Raw genomic sequence first — 23577 nt, forward strand, 5'->3', positions numbered from 1 at the left:
ATAGCGCTTCTTCGCCTCTGCTCCTTCTTGGTCACTCTCATCCCCTGTGCTGTGGGGTCCCTCCCACAGGATGCAGTTCTTGCTGAACTGATCCGGCGTGGGCTGCCCACAGGCAGCAGCTCTTCAGGAACTGCTCCAGATATGGGTCCGTACCGCGGGGTCCATCCCCCAGGAGCAAACTGCTCCAGCACGGGTCCCCCACGGGCGGCAGCTCCCCCCAGACCCCCTGCTCCTGCGTGGGCTCCTCTCCACGGGCTGCAGCTCCGGCCCGGGGCCTGCTCCTGCGGGGGCTCTCCATGGGCCGCAGCCTCCTCCAGGCCACATCCACCTGCTCCACGTGGGCTCCTCCACGGGCTGCAGCGTGGAGATCTGCTCCGTGTAGGACCCATGGGCTGCAGGGGGACAGCCTGCTCCACCGGGGTCCTCTCCACAGGCTGCAGGGGACTTCTGCTCCGGAGCCTGGAGCACCTCTCCCCCTCCTTCTTCACTGACCTTGGCACCTGCAAGGCTGTTCCTCACTCCTCTCACTCTACCAGCTGCTGTGTGGTGCAGCGTTTTTTTTTTGTTTGTTTGTTTTGTTTTGTTTTGTTTTGTTTTGTTTTCCCTGTCTTAAATATGCTCTCACAGAGGCGCAAACATCACGTATTGGCTCAGCTCTGGTCAGCAGTGGGGCCCTTACCTAACATGGGGCAGCTTCTAGATCCTTCTCACAGAAGCCACCTCTATGGCCCCCTGCTACCAAAACCTTGCCACGTAAACCCACTACACCAGGGTACAAGACTCAACCCTTCCTATTATTCTCCCCGGTAAAAATCACGAATATCTGAAGAATCACAGTTGTCTGTGCACAGCAGAAACTCAACACTGCTAAATTCCCCAAAGTTTCTTCTCCTCCAGTTCATAAAGTGGTGGGCTAATTGAAGTTGCCTGTTCCAGCGTTTGGTGGCATCTAAATTCTGGGCACCCGCTGCAGGGAGAACGTCTCTTTGGTCTGTGCAGCACTTCTGCTGCTGAGGTCCAGAGGAGAAAAATATCTGACTGAATGTGAAGAGATGAGGAATGGGGTTGCCGTGGGCAGGGAGACAGGTAGAAATGGGGGGAAGAAGTATCTCTAGGGTGTAGGAGTCAGATGGTGCTGACAGCAGGTTCAACTTCAGCAAAAGAAGTAACAGTAAGACTAACCTTGGGCCACCAGCTGCTTTTAATAAATATGGCTCTTGGTGTGCTCTCTTGGCTTAGTTCTGTCTTTACATCTTGGATACAGCCTATGATATCTTGTAGTGTTAGGACCCTGCCTGATTTAATAACAAGTGTATAATTCTCAGCCCTGAGTCAGACCCAGAAGTGTACTGTCCAAAATGACTGTGTGGGCTGGTGTAAAAAGGCGGATTAACAACGGTAAATGCCACCAGCCTCTGGTGGCTTCTCTCTTTTGAGCTCCCGCACAGCTACCAAGGCCTAACACACCTTCACTTCAGGTAGGGATGATCGGAGGAAGGGAAATACCTGCCCTTTAGGGCTTGGTTGCTGTGCCAAGGTCACTACGTTGCTGTGCTGACTGCTTGCTGGGCCTCTTCCCATGCTACAGCTTGAACATGACATCTTATTTCATCTGGTGGAGCATTTGACCAGGTTATCCAGCATTTCAGTGCATTTGTGAGGTGCTTTTTCTATTCAGTGGCCACTGGCATTAACCTACCAATTAAGAGCGGCATTTAGAGCAGTTAAGTACCAGGAAGGGAGGGTTAGCAATTATAAACCAGAAGACCTAAGTAACGTAGTGTTCTGTACTCTGTTTCACTAGGAAAGAAAACTGTACGCTCTGTCCGTTCCAGATATAAAATACTTGTGTAAATCTGAGCACTGTTTTTGTATGCCTCCCATAATTGGCACTGTGTAATTAGTACTTTGTTAAATGAGTATATTCTAGTTCTTCAGCAAATGTATTCGTTCAGACTTCTAAGTGTCAAACATTGGATTTACATTCAATACTAATACACCTAGAATAAACTTAAAAAACAAGAGTTACAGTAATTTTTTATATGCTTACCTTCCTTCGGACTCTTCTCGGTTACATACAAAATGTACATACAAGGTTGTGTTTAAAAAAACAAACAGCCCACAACAAAACAGCTTAAAAATGAACATATTTGTGAGTTCCTCTGTTGTGGGATTTTGATATGAACATTTACAAGTTAGTTTTACACACTTTGAATCTTCTATGTGCTTTTCATTTATCTTTGTTTGAAATTTTAATTAGAAATATTCAAAATTATTTTCTGCCTGAGATGTAGCTATAGTAGACCAATCTCACATAACCCATGAAATATCTTTAAAACACCCCTCTGTCAATAAATGCAAAACTTGGTTGAAGCTTGCTGTGAAAAGACGTGCTATGACATGTTGGTTGGAAGGGTGAAAAATATGGATTTGAGGTAGTTGTTCAGCTTTCGTTTTTCATAACTGATTTTTATATACCAAGAGATAAACTTTATGTGCTGTGAGCATAACTGCTATGTGCTAAGCTTATAAACCTGATGATGTGTGCACTCATAAGCATAATAGTCTGTGCATTCACAAATTTGATGGGCCCTACACATAAAGATATTAGCTATCTGGATTTATGTTAATTTTATTCTCCAGAAGGGAAAGAATTTATAGGCAATGCACTTAACAGAGAACAGCAACCACTGGCATATGTAAGTTTCACATACAGCTGCTGATAAATTAAATCTTTTGTGGATACACTTTCACATCTCTACAGGCTTACCACCTTTACCCAGTCCATGCTACAATTTAAAAATTACATATTTTTGTGTGTGTGTGTGTGTAAGAGTTTAAAATACCATTTATGAAACTGCCAATGCAAATGCACAGAACCCAACAACAAATGAAACAGTTGCAGAAGTCCTTTTTCTCCTCCTCTCACAATCAGGTATCATAGCAATTATGCCAATGACATATCTCATCCTCAGTTACACTACCAACACTTGCCAGTATCCCACCACCCCCAGTATAAAATACTTTTTCTCATATATCATATAACTGTATCCACCTTCCACAGTCAGTATTAGTGGTAGAGAAGGTGAGCTGAGGAGGGTTTATACTATTTACAAGCAATTCTATTTACGTAATAGAAATAATGGGGATGCCAGTAGAGGTGGATAAAATCAAAATCCCTGGCATCTTGAAAGCCAAGACACCACCATTTTAGTGCCAAAATGCAGATTTAGACAGATATCAAAAGTAGATCCAAGACGTTATCAGAAATGTACTCCAAACATATTGATGCTGATAACACTTGACCACGTTTAGGCAATCAGTAGCCATGACTTTGTCAGTGTGTAAACATATCCTAAACAAGTCCATGTGACTACATAAGTTTCAGATAGCTGTAGCATATTTGTGTACTACCCACACGTCTTGTGTTGTCATAGATTTGGTCAACGTGCAAAGCCTGACCTTAACTGACCTTAATAAAAAAATGTGACAATACACCATCGTGCAGAGGGATGATAAGCATGATAAGGAACAGTCCAGCTCTCTGTTCTGCAGTCCTTATGGGACACTTCTTGCCCAGAACATGTTGTCAAAATGCAGGCATCTGGCCCACCTCATGTTTTCTCGTACTGATTTGGAGATAACACAAGCCATTTTTGCTAAGGTCTTTTCACAAACATATCTGTACCGAATAAATGAACAATCAGACCTCCTGACTTCAGCTGATGAAGAAAAAGCATGCGTTATCCCAGATCTGTAAGGGGGGGAGGACCCCTTGCAAAATTTTGTCATTTCCTGAGACCTGAATGCCACCATTTGTCCACCTGTTTTTTTCTTCTCAGCCCAGCAGTTCAGCTGGCAGGTCGTCCACCATCAGAGTCCCCGCACAGGGGAATTCAGGGTGGAAGTCACTAGTACTGACACAAGAAGATAGACAGCCCTGTGGCCTTTTCAAAAAGAACGGGGATGGAGAACTATAATGTCCAACAGAGTCAAGTCAGCCTAACTCACTGCAAACCATCTGGTGAACTTCTGGACTCACCCTCCCTGTTATCCCTCAGAAGGGAACTGGGACCTGACTTGCCCACACGGAGAGCAGGCTGGCAGCCACGCCAGCGCTGAATTAATTGTTTGTATGATGTTATTCTTCCCATGCCAGTTCCAGATTTGTGGCCTCATACGTGTTTCCCCTGCCGATGCTTGTGGCACTCTGCCCTCCCGAGACTGTTACAGGCGGCCTGGGGAACCTGCAGCAGGAATACTTCAGGGATATCCTCACGCCAGCAGAAAAACCCTGCCCGGCAGCCGACGTGCTATTTTAGTAGCTCCGTTCTGGCAGGGCTGTCCCTGCGGGACACGACACCGCTGGCCTGGTTGGCCTCACCGCTGGCATGCAGAAGTGATCATGAGGTGGGCAGGGGCGTTCTCAGCATAAGGTCAGCACCGACCGTGCCCGCCTCGCCAGTTCCCTGGAATAGCTTGTTGAGGTGAAACTGCAGGCCCCTCAAAAGCGTGCCCTACAAAAAAAGGAGTGCTGGCCCACATAGCAATTAGCCTACATTAGAGATGCCACAGAATATGCTCCAGGACCAAACCAGTGTGGATAGCCCGGGAACTGATTCTGAAAAGTATGTTATAGGAAAATAATATATACAAATATGATGCGTTTTACATGCGTAATAGAAAGAACAAACTCATTTTATTTTGGTTTCATAAGGCTGAGTCAACAGCGTCTTGATTAGTCCCTCAGTCCATCTCGCATCATAATTTTTTAACTCCAGGTAATGATCAGCTGCTTCACAAACTGATGACTCTTCTTCAGCAGAGATCTCAAATGAAAGAGGCTCAAACAAGTTTTGTCAAAAATTGCTGGCCAGGTATGGGATTGATCCTGATTAATTTGTTAATCATTTCACACTATGGGAAAAGCTGAACTACAATCTTAACTGTTAATGCTTCTGTTTGGTCTGCCAACTGGCCAAGCTGCACCCGTATCACCCTAAATAAGTCCCAGTTCACGGCCACCTTTGCTCAGTAGGGTCACACGCTGGAGCTCTGGGGTAGTTCACAGGGAGGTACACAGGGAGTCTGGAAGCCTGAAATAAAATCTTGGTTTGGGAGGGGAAAGAGGATCTGTGAAGGGGAAAAGAATAGGTAACCAAGCATTACGGCTTCTACAGCTTGAAAAACAATTTCCCAGCATTGCCATAAGTAGTGGGTTCAGAGAAATGTAATTTAAGACTTGTCAAAATTTCTTTTTCTTAGTTAGCAGGAGGTTTTATGGTCATGTGTGCAGGCACCTAACCGAACGTACTTCTGAGAACTTTCACAAACATTTGTGAAGTCAGGACACTGCGAGCATCATGAGTTGGAATTTCAAAGACAATAGCCCTCCAGAGGGAGCACAAGAAGCTTTCTCTTGACACGAAGAGCAAAGTTTTCATTTTAGCCAGCAAAGACATACATTCTGCTGTACAACTACAGGGCAAAGAAACTGTATTTTGTATCGCTGGATAGGCTTCAAAAGAAACTGCCAACGAAAGACCAAATTTTAACAGGATTGAGGACATTTTTTGACTCGTACAGGAATTTTCTACAGAGAACCAAAAGCTTTACATTGGATAGGTGTAGGTAGTGTCAACTGAACTACGTTACAATTAGCAGAACTAAACACAAATTTTTGGGAGGGATGTGCATTGTGTTGTACTAGCCCTTTTAGGTATGAGTGAAACTTTATGGTTAAATTAACAGAATGTCTTTTTGATCTTTTCAAACACAGGGAAAACAGATCCCTCTAAAGGTTGGAAATTGAAGATGCAGAGAAATTCCCAGAAGGGAAAGGCTTGAGACTGTATCACTTGATTTGCAAGATTTTTACAGAGTCACAGTTCTTCAGGATGCCTGATTTTGATGGAAAACTGTTCTGCACTCGTACAAATTTATTTACCATGAAAAGTAGTTTCAAGAGGAGTTCTCTGATACAGCTTTAAAGTACACCTTTGCCCTAATGTAACACAGCCTCTTTCCCAGAGACTTCTTCCCCCAAAAAGACTTTGAAAGAACTTTGAAATTGGAGTGACGAACTTGTCTTATTCAGAAGACTGATCTTCAGCCTGCCTCTTTACAGAGCGACAACAGCAAGGAATACATGACAACCATTCAAGAGAATATTAGAAAAAACTCAGGGAGCTGCACTTTTTTTTTTTTTTTGGTAGCAAGCCTCATCCGGCAGCAACAGCAGCAATTCCAGGACCTTCTGGTCCAGAGGCGTGCCAACCTACACAACATGCAGTACTGGCTGTCAATCCAAACCCTGTACTATCAAAGCCAGGCTCTGCTGATGACTCAAAAGCATATCCATCTACATTCAGATAGGTTACCATGGCAACCTCTCTGGCCTAAAAAGAGATGGACCACATTAGTTACTTAGCAGCACCTTTTTGACAGGCGAAACACAAGCTGCTTGCTCCAGATGATGGTTTGATTTAGAATTAAGTCTGTCTGAGAGCTGCTATGGCGTTCTCTGAAGTGTTAATGACGTAACCCAGGGAGAAGAACTTCTCTGGGGACTTAACTTCAGATTGTGGCCCAGCACCAAAGGGACTGAGCTATATGGTGGCTTTGCCTGAGAAACACAAGTTAACAGAACAGTTGACATAACATTTTTCCTACACCGTGAAGTCCTTTCTGAAGATCTTCTAAGATCAGACCAGTCTGCTGAGCTAAGGAGGCCACTCCTGCACAGGATACACAGGACACAAAGGATTGAATTGCTGCTGGCACAACGCATCTTCTAGATTGAAGCATCTGTTCAAAGTACAAATATTAAGCCCTGGAAAGGTCACAGTCCCCATCGCTGATGCGAAAGAAGCCTGGAGTTCAGACAGAAATGCACACACTGCAAAGGAAAAACTGCATGGCTACAAGGGCTTTTTAGGGTTTAGATCACAGAACGAAGACTTCCAGAACCTAGGGTGAAGAGGGAAACGGACCCCTCTACTCAATGTAGCAAGACTGAAAAGAGAAAATCTGGAATATGTTACCCATAATCACACTCTGCTATCATGCAGCTGTGTGGCTGAAACACCACAACCACAGTGTATCTATACTTGAAGCAGGAGAAAGACATGGAGCCAGGCCAACAGGATACGGAGCATCTTCCATAGAGTACTTAGCTCCTTAACTAGGAAAACTGCTTCATCCCAGAAATGGTAGAAATAGTCTTACTGATACAATGTGTGCTCAGAAAGCCAGGAGGATAGCTATTGACATGGCTATATGCCTTTAAGTCTACCACTGGCAGAATGCTGGGCTGAATGACTAACGTGCTATGTTCAAACACCAGTTACATACCTGAGTAGAGATTCCTCACTTGAGATACGAAGTCCTGGTAATTGGCAGGAAGTGAGGAAGGTTCTGAAATGATCAGTGCCATGTTTATCACACCAGTAGTCTATCCACTTCAGTACTGTTTCTGGTGCAGCAGTTTCCACTACTAGAAATTTTAAAGAAAACAATTACAGAACAAGCAAACCTAACAAGTCTTTAATATTCTTTACTAAGTAGAAACCTCAAAGCATGAAAGGAATGTAATTTTCAACTTTTTCCTCTGATTTATTGATCTCAGTTCTATTTCTTTGATAAGAGGAAGCAAATATGAAAATACAAGTATTTATTTATGACTTTATATTTGTCTGTTGTACCATATCCTCTTGTTTTTCCTTTAGATGACAAAATCTTTGTTTCCCCCCCCCATCGCTCCCCCCCGCCCCCCAATACTACTAATAACAGCCATCAGTCTGTGAAAAAACCTGTTTCTACAGCATGCTTCCTGTGGTAGCTCTGCACCTTTGGGATCTTTTGGATCCTTTACAATTCAATTACAATTTCCAATTACAACCATTTCTGCACTGGTCCTAAGTCTAATCTGTTGACAGCATAGATGTAAATGAACACCACAAAAATGGAAAACAGGAAGGATTATATTTCTCACTATACTGAAAGAGAGACAGAAGGAAAGGCAAAATAGTCAACCAGGGTAGACTGTAAGGTGAATTTCCGTCCCACTAGGATACTGTAATTCAGTGTTTTCAGAGTTGCAGATTGTGCCACCTTTTACCTACTGAACTAAGAAAACTTTTATATTGTTTTGTTTTCTTTTACATCTGTCCTATTTCTCAAGTCTGTTGAAAATAATGTTTCTCCCAAATCTTATTTCTCCATGCTGGATGCTTTCCTCCTCTTTTTTTTTTCCCTTTTTTTTTTTTTTGTGTGTGTGTACTTTTTTCCTAATTTTTTTTTTCTTCTAAATCATTCTACTTATTATTGTTCTTTTTGACCCCAAATATTCAGCTTTATGAGAGGTTTGTCTTTTTGGAAGAGAAAACCAAGTATTTCTCAGGAGCCTATCTTTGTATTCATGAGAAATATATACAAGCTGCTGATTTAAAGTGGGACACTGAAATGTCAACCTATCCTTAGGAGCTTTTTGAATGATAATAAAAATAATATAACAATTCCCCTCTTGACAGTCCATTCTTTCCTAAAGAAAAAAAAAAGTAAGATGTGATAACTCATTATTATGTAGAACAAAGTAGAAGAAAGTAGATTTGAAAAAAATGGTCATCACCTTTTAAAAGACATTTTAACTTGGCCCAAGTTGTCACATTCCCATCTCAGCAAGCTTGGTTACAGCAAGCAAAATAAAAGTAGAGGACTATTGAGCACAAGTGCACAAATGCATGAGACAATGGTAATATGTGTGTCGGCAAAAAAAAAAAAAAACACAAAAAAACCACAACACCAAAAATACACCACCACCACCAAAAAAGGTACATACTGTAACATACTGTAATACAGTAACTGGTATAATAAGTTTCTATGAGATCTGTAGTTACCTACGGTGAGCAACAGAGAAATTACTCTGCCACAGCACGTTCCCATTCACACAGAACGGCAAAGAGATTTTAGTGTAATGTACAGCGTGTGCGTGTACCTTAGGCCAAAACCTGATGATGCTGACTTGGGAGTCCTTGGGTAGACGCAGGTGACTCTGCACCTTTGTCATCCAGCAGAACGTGGGTGTTGGCTTTCCTCAGCTTGGGCTGAGAACTGCTTTCTGATCATACTCTAAGGTAGAGAGAGAAGTGTCAAAAGCGGCTCAAAGTGACCTCTCAATCTTCTGGGGGCTGAGGGGGATGAGAAATGACTGCCTAAGTCACGGTGCTCCCAGACACCTTCCACGGCTTTAAGGTGCAATTTCATGGGTGGTTTAATCTAACTTAATGCTATGCTGTCCCACAGATCCCACTGCCACACTTCCTGATCTCCTCAGTATTAGCATTTATCCTAGCCATACGAATTTATTTATTTATTTTGTGGCTAGGCATTTCAATTAGTTTGTTTCTGATGTAAAAAGAGGCAGGGGGACTGAATGGCTGAAAGTGGAGAGACAGCGGACTGCTATTTCCAGCAGCAGCAAGCTTTTAGCTTGGTCGAACTGCTTGTGATACTGTATTTGTAAAGTGGTGATTAGATTTTTGAGGGACTTTGGTTGTCGCTGTACCTGTCTCCCTACCTTTGGCCATTTAATTTCACTTTTTAAGCCGAGAGAAAGATATTAGAAGAGGAAAAAGTGCTGATGGAACAGGTGTTGGTAATGTGGCCTGATTTCCTCAAGGAGGCTGACTGTGAACTAAAACGATTAAAATATCACAGGACGGCATTAAAATATTACATAAAGGCCGTACTCTACTTTTTTGACCCTTGTGGGCATTTATGAAACAAACGATAAAAACAATAGCAAATAAAGCCCCGGTGAAGGTTTGGGCTGGTTGTGCAGACTCCTAAACCGCTCTGCGACTCGGAGCCCTCCCTCAGGACTCTCCTCACAGAACGCACCCACAGCGCGCCGTGCGAGGCAACTTTCGGGGGCTTGTTTTGGGGCGGAACACCGCTATTTCGTGCACCGGGGGCCGTGAGAGAACCCTGCCCGCCCAGCGCCCCCTTCAGGACGGGGAAGGCGCCGCCTCTCCCCCCCCCCCCCCCACCGAGAGCCGTTACCGGCCTCGCGCCCCGCCCCTCCCCCCGGCGCGCCGGGGCCATCCCGGCCGGCAGCGTCACCCGCCGGGGGGCGGGGCCGCAGCGGTTGCCAGGGCAACGGCGGGCCCCGCCCTTTCCCTTCCCCTCCCTCCCCACGTCAGCGCCGTCTCCCGCCCGGGCGGGGTGGGCCGGGTGATTGACAGTTGCCCCGGCAACGGGCTCGCCCCGCCGCCATTTTGTCAGTTACCTTTTTTTTTTTTTTTAAAGCTTTTTTCAAAAAAAAAAAAAAACCTTCCCGCCTGAACCGCGGGTGTGGTTTTTTTTTTTTATAATTATTGTTATTTTTTTTTTCCTTTTCCTTTCGCACCTTCCCGAAAATATAAAAAATTAATAAAAAATAATAAATTGCGCCCCCCCCCCCCCCCCCCGTGAGGCGAGCAGCTGAGCCCCCCGGCGTGGGCACGGGCCGGGGCTGCGGCGTGAGGGGAGCGGAGCCGGTTCGTGAGGGAGGAGAGGGAGGAGGAGGAGGAGCGGGGAGGGGGAGGAGGTAGCGGCTGGCAGGCGGGGGAGGGAGGGAGGGAGCGAGGAGTTCCCGGGGGCTCGGTACGGCGCTGCGCTTCCCCCCCCCACCCCTCCTCCTCCTCCTCTCCTCCTCCTCCTCCTCCTCCTCCCCCCCGCCCGCCCGCCGCTGTCCCCGCGCTGCCTGGCCGGGGCTCAGGCCGCCGCCGCCGCCGCTGAGCCGCTGCGATCCGAGGCGAGGCCGGGCCCCGCCGTTGCCGCCGCCGGGCGCTGCGCAGGTTTGGAACGCGCGCCATTTTGTGAGCGATAGAAAACCCAGCCCGGCCGGGAAGCGCCGCGGATCCGCCCGCCGGGCCGGGCCGGGCCCCCTCCTCCTCCTCCTCCTCCTCCCCCCTGCCCGCCGCGCAGGGAGGAAGGCGCGCAGCGGGCAGACCCCGCCGCGGGACGCTGCCTGCCGTGTGCCCCGAGCCGCGCAGGGCCCGAGCGCGGCGGGGCGGCCGGGCTGCGGACCGGGAGGGAGGCGCCGCCGCCGCCGCCGCCGCACCGGGGCCCCGTGTGCCGAGGCCGGGCGTCGCGAGGAGAGAGGCCTCGAGCGAGCGAACGAGCGAGCGACCGGGAGGAGCCGCGCCGGAGCGCGGGGCCCGCCGCCCCCCGGACGGGTAAGCGAGCCGCCCGGAGCCGGCGGCGCCGAGCTGCGCAGCGGGACGGGCTGGGGCCGCCTCCCGGCCCGGCCCGGCGCGGCCGAGGGGGGCGCAGCGCGGGGGGCAGCCCCGCTGCCATCTTAGGCGCGGAGGACGAGGAGGAGGCGGCGGCGAGGGCGCGGGGGGCCCGGCGAGACCCCGAGCGGAGCCGGCGGGGCCCGCGGCCGCGCCGGGCGTTGGGGCCGGCCTCCCTCCCTGCCTCCGTCCTTCCCTGCCGGGACCGGGCGGCGGCCTCCGCGGCCCTTTCCCCCTCTCGGTGTCCGGGAGAGGCCGAGCCGGGCAAGCGGAGCCGCCGGGAGGGCCCCGCGCCCGGGGATACGGAGGAAGGGAGCTCGCCGGGATCCCCCGGCCCCGCTGCGCAACGCCCTGCGGTGGGCGGGCGGGAGCGGGGGGCGGCAGGAGCCGGGCCATCAGCTGGGCAGGCACCTGTTGTGGCCCGGGCTGCGGGGGCCTGCCCTCGGGGGGCTCCCCTGCGGCTGCAGGGGGTGGTGGGGGCCGGTGCAGGAGGGCTGCGAGCCTGGCTCAGGGTGCTGTCACCCCGCCGGGTGGGGGAGAGAGGGTGAAGCGCTTGGGCGTAGGTACGCACAGGGCTCCTGGGGCTGAGCGGCTGGCTGACGGGGCTTTTAGGAAAAGAGGGAGCCCGTCTGAGGCTTTCCCTCCCGCCGCCGCAGCGTCAGAAAGCACAATTAGAAGTCCCGTAATTTGAAATTTCGAAATTGGTGCATTTTTGAATCGCAGTCAGCTTTGAAGTTCTCGGTTTAGTCCGTCCAAGGACTATGTAGGGGTTCTTTGATCGTGTGTCTAGATTGCTGCTGTTACTTAGTTCTCCTATTACTCCACAGTCATTGGGGGAAATAAACATTCATTGTTCTTTAAAATTAACAAAGGCAGAATATCTGGCTACAAAATAAATCAACAAGCGTGGTTTTGACAACCTACTGTTTTAATCCCAATGAGAGCGTGGTAACAACTTTGGCCAGTAGGTATACATAGTCACTTTTACATGGGTATAGCGTTGTAGGGACCTGTCTGAGGACAAGTTAACAACTTGTTTTATAACTGTATTGGTAAAGCTGAAGAACACGTCGATGATGTCTCGTGATAAATAAGCAAATATATTGTTCGTAGTGGTACTTAGTTATCTGCTAATAACTGAGCAGAATTCAACTTATCTCTTTGGATTAGTGTAGCCCAAAGAAGTTTTGGTAAAACTTGTTTCTCTTTTTCTGTACTCCCCCAACCTCTGTAGGTTGGATATTTTTGGAAAATTAATTATACTTTATAGAATTAGAATAATATCACTGAAAATAACTCTGAATATGAGCTAGTATTTGTTAACTATTATCTCTATATATTTAGTGAACTCTGTGTGTATCTATATAGACTACTTTTGTAGGCTATGCTTAATGTTTTTGGCTTATATGAAGTATTTAGAACCAGAGCCACTTTATTTGCAATCTGAAGTAGAATGCATGTGATAAATTTACATTTATTTTGTGAATTAAAAATTGTATCAAAGTTTTTGAAGCTTATTGAGTTGATTTTTTTTCAGTGAACTAAACAACTTGTTCAAAATTGAATACAGGGCATGGTCATCTTAAATCACAGAAAGAGGGCAATTCCTTCTCTGAAATTGTTGCATACACATTTATACATTACAGTAGTTTAATATTGTTCCCAGGCAAAGGGGTAAGAAAGTCTGTTATGTGATCAGTTCCCGAATCAATACTCAGGTGGGTTTAGGAGGTGCCATTGGAATCCCCTCCCCCGTGCTGGACAGTTACAGAGAAGCAGCAACAAGGATAATTTTACCTAATAGCAGCCAAGCGTTCTCTATCTCAGTGTCAATTTATGGGTAGCATCCCCTCACTTGTGTAAAATAAGGACGTAGTAATCAGGAATTTATCAATTTTTAAAGTATGTGGGTTTTACTTGGACTAGGAATTAACATGCGATGATCATAAATGACTTCTAACGCTGGTAGATAGTTTACACAAAGTAGAAAAACGTGACTGGAGTCAAGTAAAAACGGTGTCTCCTCTAAGCTTTTAAAGTAACATTTAACTAGGACATACTTGCTAACATGTATATTGTATTTTAAAACTCTTTAATTCCAATAGGACCTTGTGAAGAAACGTGTCTGGGCTAACTGTTCGGTTAGGCTTTGCCTTAACGACCTTACCGTGAGATTTTTGTTATTTTAGCTCAAATGAGTTAGTCAACACCTTAAAATATAACATGAAAAAGTCCCTTCCCATTAGGTTATGCTAACGTGTATGAAGCTGTACCACCTGCTCGTATGGTAGTGTGCGAGACAACCAGTTAATAAAACTCATGAAAACCTGTACCTTTATTTGCTATGATGCTATTTTATGGTTTTACCTGAACTGAAACAGGGTAGTGACTCTTTCCAAAGAAGCAATTTTCTTGCTATAATTAAATTCTCTCTTCAGTGTTCCTCTTAAAACCTCTTTATTTCAGGTGGTTTTAACCCTGGCTACAGGACTATAGGTTGAAAGTTGCTGTTACAACTTAAGTTTTTGAGAAGGAATTGAAGACTGGTATATGTTTAGTCTTTCTGTAGTAATTTTTGATGCCGTTTGGACAACTACTTTCCAAAGTGAAGTAAAAATCTTTCCTGATATCTTTGTTTTATGGAAGCATGGGAGACTTGTGTAACTTCTGAAATCCTTTTGTAAATAGATCCTATTGTAGAATAGGATTATTTACAGAGAACTGCTACTTTTGTCTTCATAACTGAATACAATAGATTATTTGTTAAGTTACTTTACAATTCCATCTTTTTTCCTTTTTCAGTAAGAGTTTAAGGAACTTTAAAAAAAAAAAAGTAATAACTTTTCTGCTAATCAGACTCAAGTCTGATTAGTCAGACTTCTTTTTTGCTCTAAGACCGAAATAATACAAAAGCTGTTCTGAGCAAATGTTTTTCTTGTAAACTTAAGACTGGGGGAAAAAGTCAACAAGGCTTTGCAAAGAGGAATACTCTCCTTTTCCTTCCTCACCTCTGTGGGTCCTTCAAGAGGAAAGTTATGGGAGCTATAGTTTACTGAAGTTTTAAAAACACTGGAAAAAACCACCACCTTTTTGATAACTAGAAACAATTGTTCCTTCTAGAAAGACAAATTCTATATGTACAGTTACATAGTACTTTCTCTTGGAGGTGACACAATATACCCATAGAATTGCAGTGACCTAATCGTTAGTTGCTCGTAACAGTTTGATATCCATAGATTAATCTTTTTCCTTTATGTGGAAGGGAGATAAAATTCTGGTTTCATTTCTGTTTTTATCTAAGCATATGTTAAAAAATAGCTCGATTGCTTTTGCCAGTACAAAGGTATTTTTTTTTCTTTAGGTCTTTAGTGCGTACATACCCCAGCTTTACTAGGACTTTAGCTCCATTTCCTCTAATACGCATATATTTATGAGTCTTGTCCAATATCTGTGGGTGCTTAATTATGGCTTGCGTGTCTGAGAGCATGGATCACAAAAGCAGCTCCTTTTTTTCTTGGCTGGAAAGTACACAGTGATGAGACAGTCTAACTTCCCTTCCCTTCCCTTCCCTTCCCTTCCCTTCCCTTCCCTTCCCTTCCCTTCCCTTCCCTTCCCTTCCCTTCCCTTCCCTTCCCTTCCCTTCCCTTCCCTTCCCTTCCCTTCCCTTCCCCCTTCCCTTCCCTTCCCTTCCCTTCCCTTCCCTTCCCTTCCCTTCCCTTCCCTTCCCTTCCCTTCCCTTCCCTTCCCTTCCCTTCCCTTCCCTTCCCTTCCCTTCCCTTCCCTTCCCTTCCCCCTTCCCTTCCCTTCCCTTCCCTTCCCTTCCCTTCCCTTCCCTTCCCTTCCCTTCCCTTCCCTTCCCTTCCCTTCCCTTCCCTTCCCTTCCCTTCCCTTCCCTTCCCTTCCCTTCCCTTCCCTTCCCTTCCCTTCCCTTCCCTTCCCTTCCCTTCCCTTCCCTTCCCTTCCCTTCCCTTCCCTTCCCTTCCCTTCCCTTCCCTTCCCTTCCCTTCCCTTCCCTTCCCTTCCCTTCCCTTCCCTTCCCTTCCCTTCCCTTCCCTTCCCTTCCCTTCCCTTCCCTTCCCTTCCCTTCCCTTCCCTTCCCTTCCCTTCCCTTCCCTTCCCTTCCCTTCCCTTCCCTCTAAAGGGAAGGTAAATTTTTCCATTGTTGATAAGGACAGAGGTGGGGAGTCCCAACATGAAGGACAGTGACGTTATCGCATCCTCATTCATTCCAAAGTGTCCTGTCCATATGATTTACGGGGAGAGCACCAACTGCAGGGCTAGGCAGCTGCAGCAGATAGTTCCCAGTCAGCTTTGCCCAAGTCCTTACAGTATGAATACTCTGGAGCCTCTGGAGTCTGGGCAGTAGCTATTTCAGCTAGCTTGTATTGCAGACATAATCAGTTTAATTTCTTCTCTGATTTTAGCATTTCTTAAATTTGAAAGCAGTGAAAACGTTTCTGTAATTAAAATAGCATAAACTAGCACTTATTCGTAAACTTACTCCTTGCAAAGTTTCTAGGATCTGTAGCCCTAAGTACCTGAAAGTGAAACTGTAAATGAAAGTGAAATCAACTCAGCTAAGTGTCACTGTTTGTTCCAGCTGTGAGAAACCAAGCTTTCAATTTAGGTATTACATAAAGTTCCAAAGCTTTCCGGTTTTCTTTTTTCTTTTTTTTTTTTTCCCAGAGACAAATAAAAACAAACTGTGATTTGAGTCAGTTAAAAGAGAGGTTAATAAAGTAGTAATACGTCTACTTGTTGAATAGTTCCCTCTTTCTCTTCAATAACTGTTCGGATAGTGAAATAAGAGAGCAATGGACATGTACAAGTTGCTTTCTGATGGCAGAGTTATTCTTTCAAAACAGAGTTGAAAAAACTCGGAGTGAATTTTGAGTTACTCAAAAAACCAAGCTAGTAGAATGTCTAGTTGGCACAATCATCGTTAAATGGATTTTAGTGATTAAATCCAAGGTGCCAGTAAAAGTTTTAAATCCTAGTGACCTGAGAACCTATTGTTCATCAGTTTTTTTGCTTCCTGGCTTCAAACACATGCAGCTAGCATTTTTGTTCGTTTGAAATCCTGTTTACCTCGATGCGCTCAAATCCTCGTTGGTGTCACTGTGAGCTGCGTAAATTACTAACAGCTTCTGCTGTGCTTTGCCAGTGGATGTGGTGCTGAGGAGCCAACTGGAGCACAGCACGTCCACTTGCTTTATAGAGGGAACAGTTAAAACTGAAGGAGGGTGTAAAAAGAAGAGTCCTGTCAGGTGGAGAAGTTAAAGTATCACTACTTACTCAGTTCTTTGTTTTCCTGAGCACTGTGGATTTTCTTTCGCTGACTTCTGGTCAGTCTGTCCGGGTGTAACTGCAGCTCTTTTGGGTACTTAGAAATACATAACCATATATAAACACACACAGTTTTACAGGACTTATAAATGAAATGCATCTAGGGTATGCGTTTGATTATAGACAAATAAAATTTTAATATACTCTCTTTCAAAATCCAGTTGGTATGGAAAGCTCAATGACATTCCTTGAGCATGTTTGATTCTGGTTTCTTTCCTGTTATTCTTTCTATTTTTCTTCTAATTTGTGGATAAGCAGGCATTAATTTAATGGTATGCCAAAAATTGCAAGTTAGTGTTGGAAATGTATTGATGTCTTTGTTCATGTTACAAGAAGTGGTTGTTGCTTGAAGATCTCGGCAGTTTCCCTTTCTGTAGAAGTTACTCATAAATCCGAGAAATACTGGATCATACTTGTGAAATAACACAGTTGAATATATATATATATATATTTCCACTCTGATCAGACGCTCAGTTTAGAATCCGGCGTTCCAGTTTTTAGGGTGACTTTCCTGTCAATGTCATCATGTGCCTTCAGAAGCTGAGATTTTTGTGGCAGGCCTTACGCAGGCCTGCAAATGTTGAACATCAACGTGATTGTGTATCTGTCCGTGTCTTCCCACCAACATCACGTTTTCGCTCAAGTCAAGTTCTGCGTGTGCTAAGGCTCCAGACTTGCACTGCGTTTTTCTTGCCCCCAGATCAGAAAAACTAGGAGGTGCAGTGCTGGGGAGGGGTCAGTTAACTCTGCAGTCACTACAGCTTCACACTGAATGACCCTCACGACTCCTCAAACTTTCCCTGATGGTTTATTATTTCTAATATACACTGCTTTTTACCAGCTTAGATTCTAAGTGAATTAATGTCTTCTGTGAACTATGTCTACTAGAGACAGCATCATAAATGATTCATTTATGTTGAAGGCTGAGTGGAAAAAGTATAGGTGATACTGTGTTAAAAATTATAGTTGAAGGTTGTATGGTAGTTAAAAGTTGTTTGGTTTTGCGTTGTACTACTTAGAGACCTTAGCTGGGGTCTGATTTCCATTCTATGTACTGTACAATGTGAAGGAAATATTATTTCTTTCTTAATTTAATTTCATGACTTCGAGGTGCATACCCCTTCAATTCCTAATGTTCTCCTGTGTAGCATTTTCTTAGGGCGCTGTGTAAATGTGTGCGCTTGTGGTTTGTTCGCTTTTCCTTCAGGTGAATAAGAAAGGCTGGGAGTGGTTGTAATTTGGTAGTCAGCTGTTGTACAAAAGTTTAGTGATAGAAGGTCTAACGTTTAATAACGTGGAGGTGTGAGTAGAAGTCATTGATGATACCTGATGTCATCCTTACAAAGCCAGGAGAGAAATCCTCTTGTAGGGTTTGTTAAGCGATATTTTCAGCTGTGTCTTTGACACAGTGTGCAGTCATGACTCGCAGTTCACAGTGTGCATATGACTCTACTTTCGGTCTTTTTGCCCATAAAAACATTCATTTACATATCTCTATGGAGTTAAATCAGCCAGTCATGTTCACACCATGGTCATTTTATAACTTTGTAAGCCTGGTGTGAAACCCTGAGGAACAGTTACACATGTGGAAACGTTGTTGGAATAGAAGTACTTAGCTGCTTTACCTTGGTGGTTAATGATAACATGGAAAACTTTAATTCTTAAACCAAGATCAGCTTTGCTTCATGCGATAGAGACTTCTGCAATGCTTTTTTTCATATAAAGAGTCATTAGATTTGGAGGCAATTTCTAATTGTGTGTTTGAAAGTAATGCATAATGCCCCTTTCCTTAAAGTAATTTGCGTACTGCCAGACCATTGCAGCAAACTGAACTACAAATCGTTGCCAAAATATTTGTGTTAAAGTTATAAGAAGTTCATAAACGAAGGAAAATGTACTAACATCTGTATGCAAGTCTGAGCTGTGTTTGTCAAAGGTTTTCTGTTACAAAGTATAGGTCCAACCCGCTCCTCATCCCCGTTATAATGCAGGGAAGTAGTTGTACACCTGAGTGAGGGCAGTTATGGCTTTCTGCTAGATGTTCTTAGTGAGCATCCAGTTATGTCAAGACTTGGAAAAATAAGTTTAACATTTAGTTCACAAGGTTCAAGTATTGTGTTTGGAAATCACTTTCTGTTCTGTGTAATTTGCAGAAATGTTTCTTCTCTAAGTGAGCTGAGGTATTTTGAAGTGTTTCAGTTTAGCTACTGTTCTAAAGGAGTTGAAATAAAAAGATAAAATATATATAGTCATATAAAGGAATATTGATCTCCATGTTTTGTATCTGGAGGAAAGGGGAGTATGTATGTGACAAACTCCTGTTTTTAAGAGGTCTTCTGAAACTCTGGCAGTGTATCCACATGGTGCTTTGCGTTTAGCAACATCAGGATGATCAGTGATATATGATTTTTGTGTGATTTGTATGCATTTGTAGGGTGTAGGGCTTTAATTTAGTAGCGGATAGAAGGGAAAAAAAATCTCAAACTTTCTAGATTCTTATTTAAAAAGCATCTAAGGAGAAAAAGGAAAATCTAAATTGGAATAATCCATGTTACTAAACATTTTCCTAGTAGTGAGAAGTTCATAGAAGACTTGTGTTCTAAAACTTATGAGCTCTTGGTATGTATATATGTATCTTTATGCTGTCCAATGTAATAAAGATTATTTCTAATTCTAAAAAAACATAAATCACAATATTTTCTTTTTCTTTCTTAATGAATTTTTTACATCAGGAAAATGTTTTGATTGAGATTTGCAATTTTTTTTCCACCGTGAAAATGATTTCCTTGTCCTTAGTTTACATTTGTTCCCTTTTAGTGTGTATTTCCAAAATTTCTTATGAAAGGGAGTGGACTCAATTGACCTTCTCTGTGCCACTCATCATTTTATGTATCTTTATCCTAACTTTTTCTTTCCTTTGAAAGTATCCTTCTAGGCATACATACCTAAACTGGTGTTTTGCCATGCTATTGGCCTCCCTCTCTTTTCTTAAGATTTTGAGTCTTGTAGTTCCTACTAAACTTTATTGAGATGTGAGAATATGCAATTATTTCAACACAAGAGCTTGAATATAAGTTGAAGAGTTTAACCTTTAGACTTCCATATGTGGAAACTTTGCCCTTGATATTTTTCTGATACAGGATTCTTCATGTGCTTTGCTTTCGTTCTTTCTCAGCATTAGTACTACTATTTTTTTAATCTTAACTTTAATCTTTGTATGTTTGAGGAAAATTTTGTTCATGTGCAGCAAAGCAGCCTGAGGTCTGTGATATGAGGTGAGACAAGTGCAAGCATACAGTGGGCTCAGAATACAATTTATGAGCTACATGTTACTCATTGTACGTATTCTAGAAACGATGAGCTCCCAAATTGACAGTGCCAGTTTATTTGTACATTGGAGGAAACAGGTACTCGTTGTATTCCATATGTTGTAATTAGGGTCTTTCGCCTTGCACTGTAATCACTCTTTGTAGTTGTCTTTGAGTCAGTCATTTCCATAAAAATTCTCAAGTCAAGTGACAAAAATGGGAAGATTCTCTTGCTTTTAGTGTATTGACTCTGTGTCCTAGTGGAGGTCTGAACTTTATTTTATCGTGCAGTAAATATAATTGTAGTTACAACAGGATTTTTGCTTCATTCACTGTATGGAATGGGTAGTGCTCAGAAAAGAAGCATCTGTTCAGATACAGTTTTTTGTTGTTGTTTTTAGGTATAGGTTGATAATAATTGCATGCTGTCCAGGCTTTGCACGTAGTGTGGGGTTTGTGACTTTCTCATAATCTTGAGCATGGATCAGAGTCTAGCAACTGCTAACAGATTCTTTTAGCATCTTGTGAAAGCAGTGTTTTTCAGTGGGTAGGATCTAAAGCACAAGAAAAGTAATACCTGAACTGGTACTAAAAACCCTTTTCATATTATTATTATTTTGTATCTTCCTTATTGGCAACCTTTTTTAGGGGTGATAGTAGGGGTTCAGTGATTTTGGGCGTTTTGTATAGCACTTCTTGTTGCTTTCCGAACACAAAGCAGTTTTTGCCTGACTAACAGGAGGTGAATACCTGCTTAGGTAAGATACTTTTTAGCAAGGGAAAGGAGAGGCAAAAAAGGTAAAGTGACTTGCCCAGAGTTACACAGTGACACAAAAGGTGGAGCTGAGGCTGAGGGGTTTAGGCATCTTATGCCTTAGTAGCAGGATGCAAGTATTTGCAGTTGCATTTGACTTGAGTTTATATTCAGAGTGCCTTGTAACTCGGAGAAGCAGTCTCTTAAGGTTGGAGAGTGACTCAGCACATCCAGATAGTGGTCTGCTCGTGGAACTTAGGATCTGTTTGGAAATTCGAGGGAATTAGAGTTAGAACTCATTTTTATCCCAAAGGGAGTTTGTCTTTTTTTTTTGCTTGCAGTCTTTTGCCCCGTTTGATAACATCCTTCACTTTCTGAAAGCACTGGTGGAATATTTCAATAAATAGTATCGTTTACTGTATAGCTGCCATTTACTGTGTAGCTTTGTTTTCTGTGTGCCATCCTCCTAATGTACATCTGTTCGATGAATAAAATAGCATTTGACTGTGAAAGATTGTGTTGCAAAATGTGAGACAGAATTGTATATCTAGCCCACCTTAATTTAAACATTTCCTAACTTCTTAGTCTTTGATTTTATGACATTTACAAAACTTTTTTTCATACAGAAAGAGACAGATATGGTATTCTTACAATTTGTATAATTGAAACATCTCCTCCTCCTTAGTACACCTCTGTTACCTGAGCTATCAGGTTAACTCCAGCGTCTGGCAGGACTGATTTCTCAATCCTGTGGGTCAGCCACTTGAGAGCGAGCAGTTTGGAGAACAGTGGGTTACCCGTGCGGACATAAACCAGTTGTGTAAACCACACTCCTGTATGCTTTGGTTTGGTTGGCTTTCATGAGGCGAACTTGGCTAAGTTTCTACGACATGACTCTTCCCCAGCAATAATCTGTGCTCCAGTTTCAGCTGGTCAGACTTGTCACCGAGTCTTGAGGCACTGCTCGGTAGTAGTGGCACAGAAGAGAAGCAAATTGGCAGAAGCTGATGAGAGAAGATTGAAGCTGTTGGTCTTCTGGTACTATACCTTCGTAAATTTGGGGGAAATTTGGAAAGACTTCATCACCTCTGTTTCACCCAGATCAATGCCATCTTCCAGCATGAGACAAGGCAGTAGACCGGTACGTAATTTCGGTGCTGCAGGGCAGCACAGCAAAGAACGGCAAATTGGGAGGAAAACACAAGCAGCGTTGATTCTCTCCCCGTTTTCATGGTGACCTTGCTCTCCCAAGAACTATACCTATACCAAACTTGAAATAATAGGTAAAGGAGCAGAATTGTGAAAAGCAGCACTCTTGTTTTAATATTTCATTGACAAGGTCTGTGGAACATGAGCAGTATTTAAATCTGATGGCGTTGTATGTTTTGTTTTTACAGCATAAGTGTTAGCAAACTGATTTGAAGTTCATGCTGCAATATGTACAGCCACTGAAGCACTCTGAGTTGGATTATTGAGAGAGTTATTCTAAGGCAAAGTGTGCAACAAGCAGTTCTTTGAAGGCAATTACAGCTTAAGCAGTTCCCCTTCTCTTCAGATTCTGGCTGCTTGTTCCCACCTGCTTTGTGTTGGCACAGCTGTTTGTAAGACCAACCAGTGAATCAGACTTGGAAACTGAGTTGGCTGAAATACATAATTTTATATATATAACACTTGGGTGTGTGGGGGGTGGAGAATCAGGTTACTTTTCAGCCAGATCGGTTCCTAGACCTGGTATACTGTGCTGCTGCTGCGACATTTGACAAGATAATGGAATGGGCTGTGTGGGTGGACAGGAACAGGGTGCCTGGAAGAGGCTGGGGTTGGTTAACTGGCTCTGAGAGCTCTGTTACTTAATGGAGAACATCATTCGGAGGAATTTTTGCCACCCCTCCTGTAGTAAATCACTGCAGTGACAGACAGACAGACGCACACATGCACACTGCCGCCCTCCCCGCCCCCTCTTCCCTCGCCCTGTGCCTCGCAGAGTTTGGCTTGCTATCTCCAGCTTCCGCGCTCCTTCCCTCCGTCTCTCCTGCTGCCCTCTGACGCTCCCCTGCTCGCCTGCGCTCTGACACGCACAAAATCTGCCTGACAGTCTTACTCGATAGCAAATTCTCTCTCTCCTGCTTGCTCTCTTGACACACCTCTGGTTTCTTGTGCCCACCTGCTGGTTCTTCCCCGCTCTCACTTACTCCTTTCCTCTTCTGACTTGTGCTTATGCCCTTACTGTCTCGCATCCTTTTTTACTGCTTGCTCTCTCAAGCTCCTCTTTTTTCTTCCCTTGCTCAGTCTTTTGTTCACTCAGTGTTTTCTCATCCTTGATCTTTCTCACATTTTCTCACTTTTTCTCTTGCTGCTTGAGAGAACAACGCTTCTGAGAGGAAAAACTGCTTCAACTTGTAAGGAAGAAAACCTCTTAAGAAACCCAAAGTTTTTATTTATTTATTTTTTCTGAACAGTACCATAAAACAATGCGGTATATAGATTTCTTCTCAATTTTGTGCTGTTCTAAAATTTTAACTTAAATTCTGTATTGCCGTAAGGCAGGTATGCGCACACAAAATATAGTTTGTTGCTACTTGGAGAAACTGAAAGATGAATTAAAGTTTCTGAAGTTAATGTTCTAATGAAAGGTGTTTTTCTGTCTTTGTAGGATGTGAACATAGTTTATCGATAGCAAAGGGAAACTGCAGAGCAAAGAAGTTTTGTGTTGTTTTTTTTTTTTGGTTCTGCTGTACAGAGGAGACACGAAAAATGTTTCTCCTGATATTATCAACAAGGACTGGTTATGTCAAAACAAACAAACAAATAGAAAATGTTGGAAATTCCATGCTTGTTTGTCCTTTAATAAGTGACCAGAGCTGCTGGGATTATATTCTTGTTTCCCTTCTAT

The 23577-nt window shown here is 43.8% G+C and overlaps 1 protein-coding gene and 1 long non-coding RNA gene across 6 annotated transcripts in view; one reads left to right on the forward strand and one right to left on the reverse strand.

Moving 5' to 3' along the window:
- Positions 1–3688: 3688 nt before the first annotated feature.
- On the reverse strand, positions 3689–10664 carry LOC106036124 (uncharacterized). Of its 4 annotated transcripts, none has more exons than XR_010825455.1 (3): positions 8996–10493; positions 7354–7495; positions 3689–5133 (listed from the first exon to the last, which is right to left on the reverse strand). It is a non-coding gene; the product is annotated as an uncharacterized lncRNA (long non-coding RNA). The 4 variants fall into 4 exon arrangements; XR_010825456.1 differs by having other exon boundaries at positions 3689–5096; positions 8996–10481; XR_010825454.1 differs by lacking the exon at positions 3689–5133 and adding an exon at positions 6137–6807 and having other exon boundaries at positions 8996–10492.
- A 153-nt stretch (positions 10665–10817) lies between these two features.
- Positions 10818–23577, forward strand: part of DYRK1A (dual specificity tyrosine phosphorylation regulated kinase 1A) — a 91485-nt gene continuing 78725 nt past the window's right edge. Inside the window, exon 1 of one of the 2 annotated variants that reach the window (XM_066978717.1) lies at positions 10818–10838. The gene's annotated coding sequence lies outside the window, so the exon portion shown is untranslated. Of the gene's footprint in view, positions 10839–10925; positions 11220–23577 lie in introns of those variants that run through there. The other variant, XM_066978713.1, reaches the window with a different exon arrangement.

The sequence above is a fragment of the Anser cygnoides genome, chromosome 1, assembly GCF_040182565.1.
Source record: "Anser cygnoides isolate HZ-2024a breed goose chromosome 1, Taihu_goose_T2T_genome, whole genome shotgun sequence".
Lineage (NCBI taxonomy): Eukaryota > Metazoa > Chordata > Aves > Anseriformes > Anatidae > Anser > Anser cygnoides.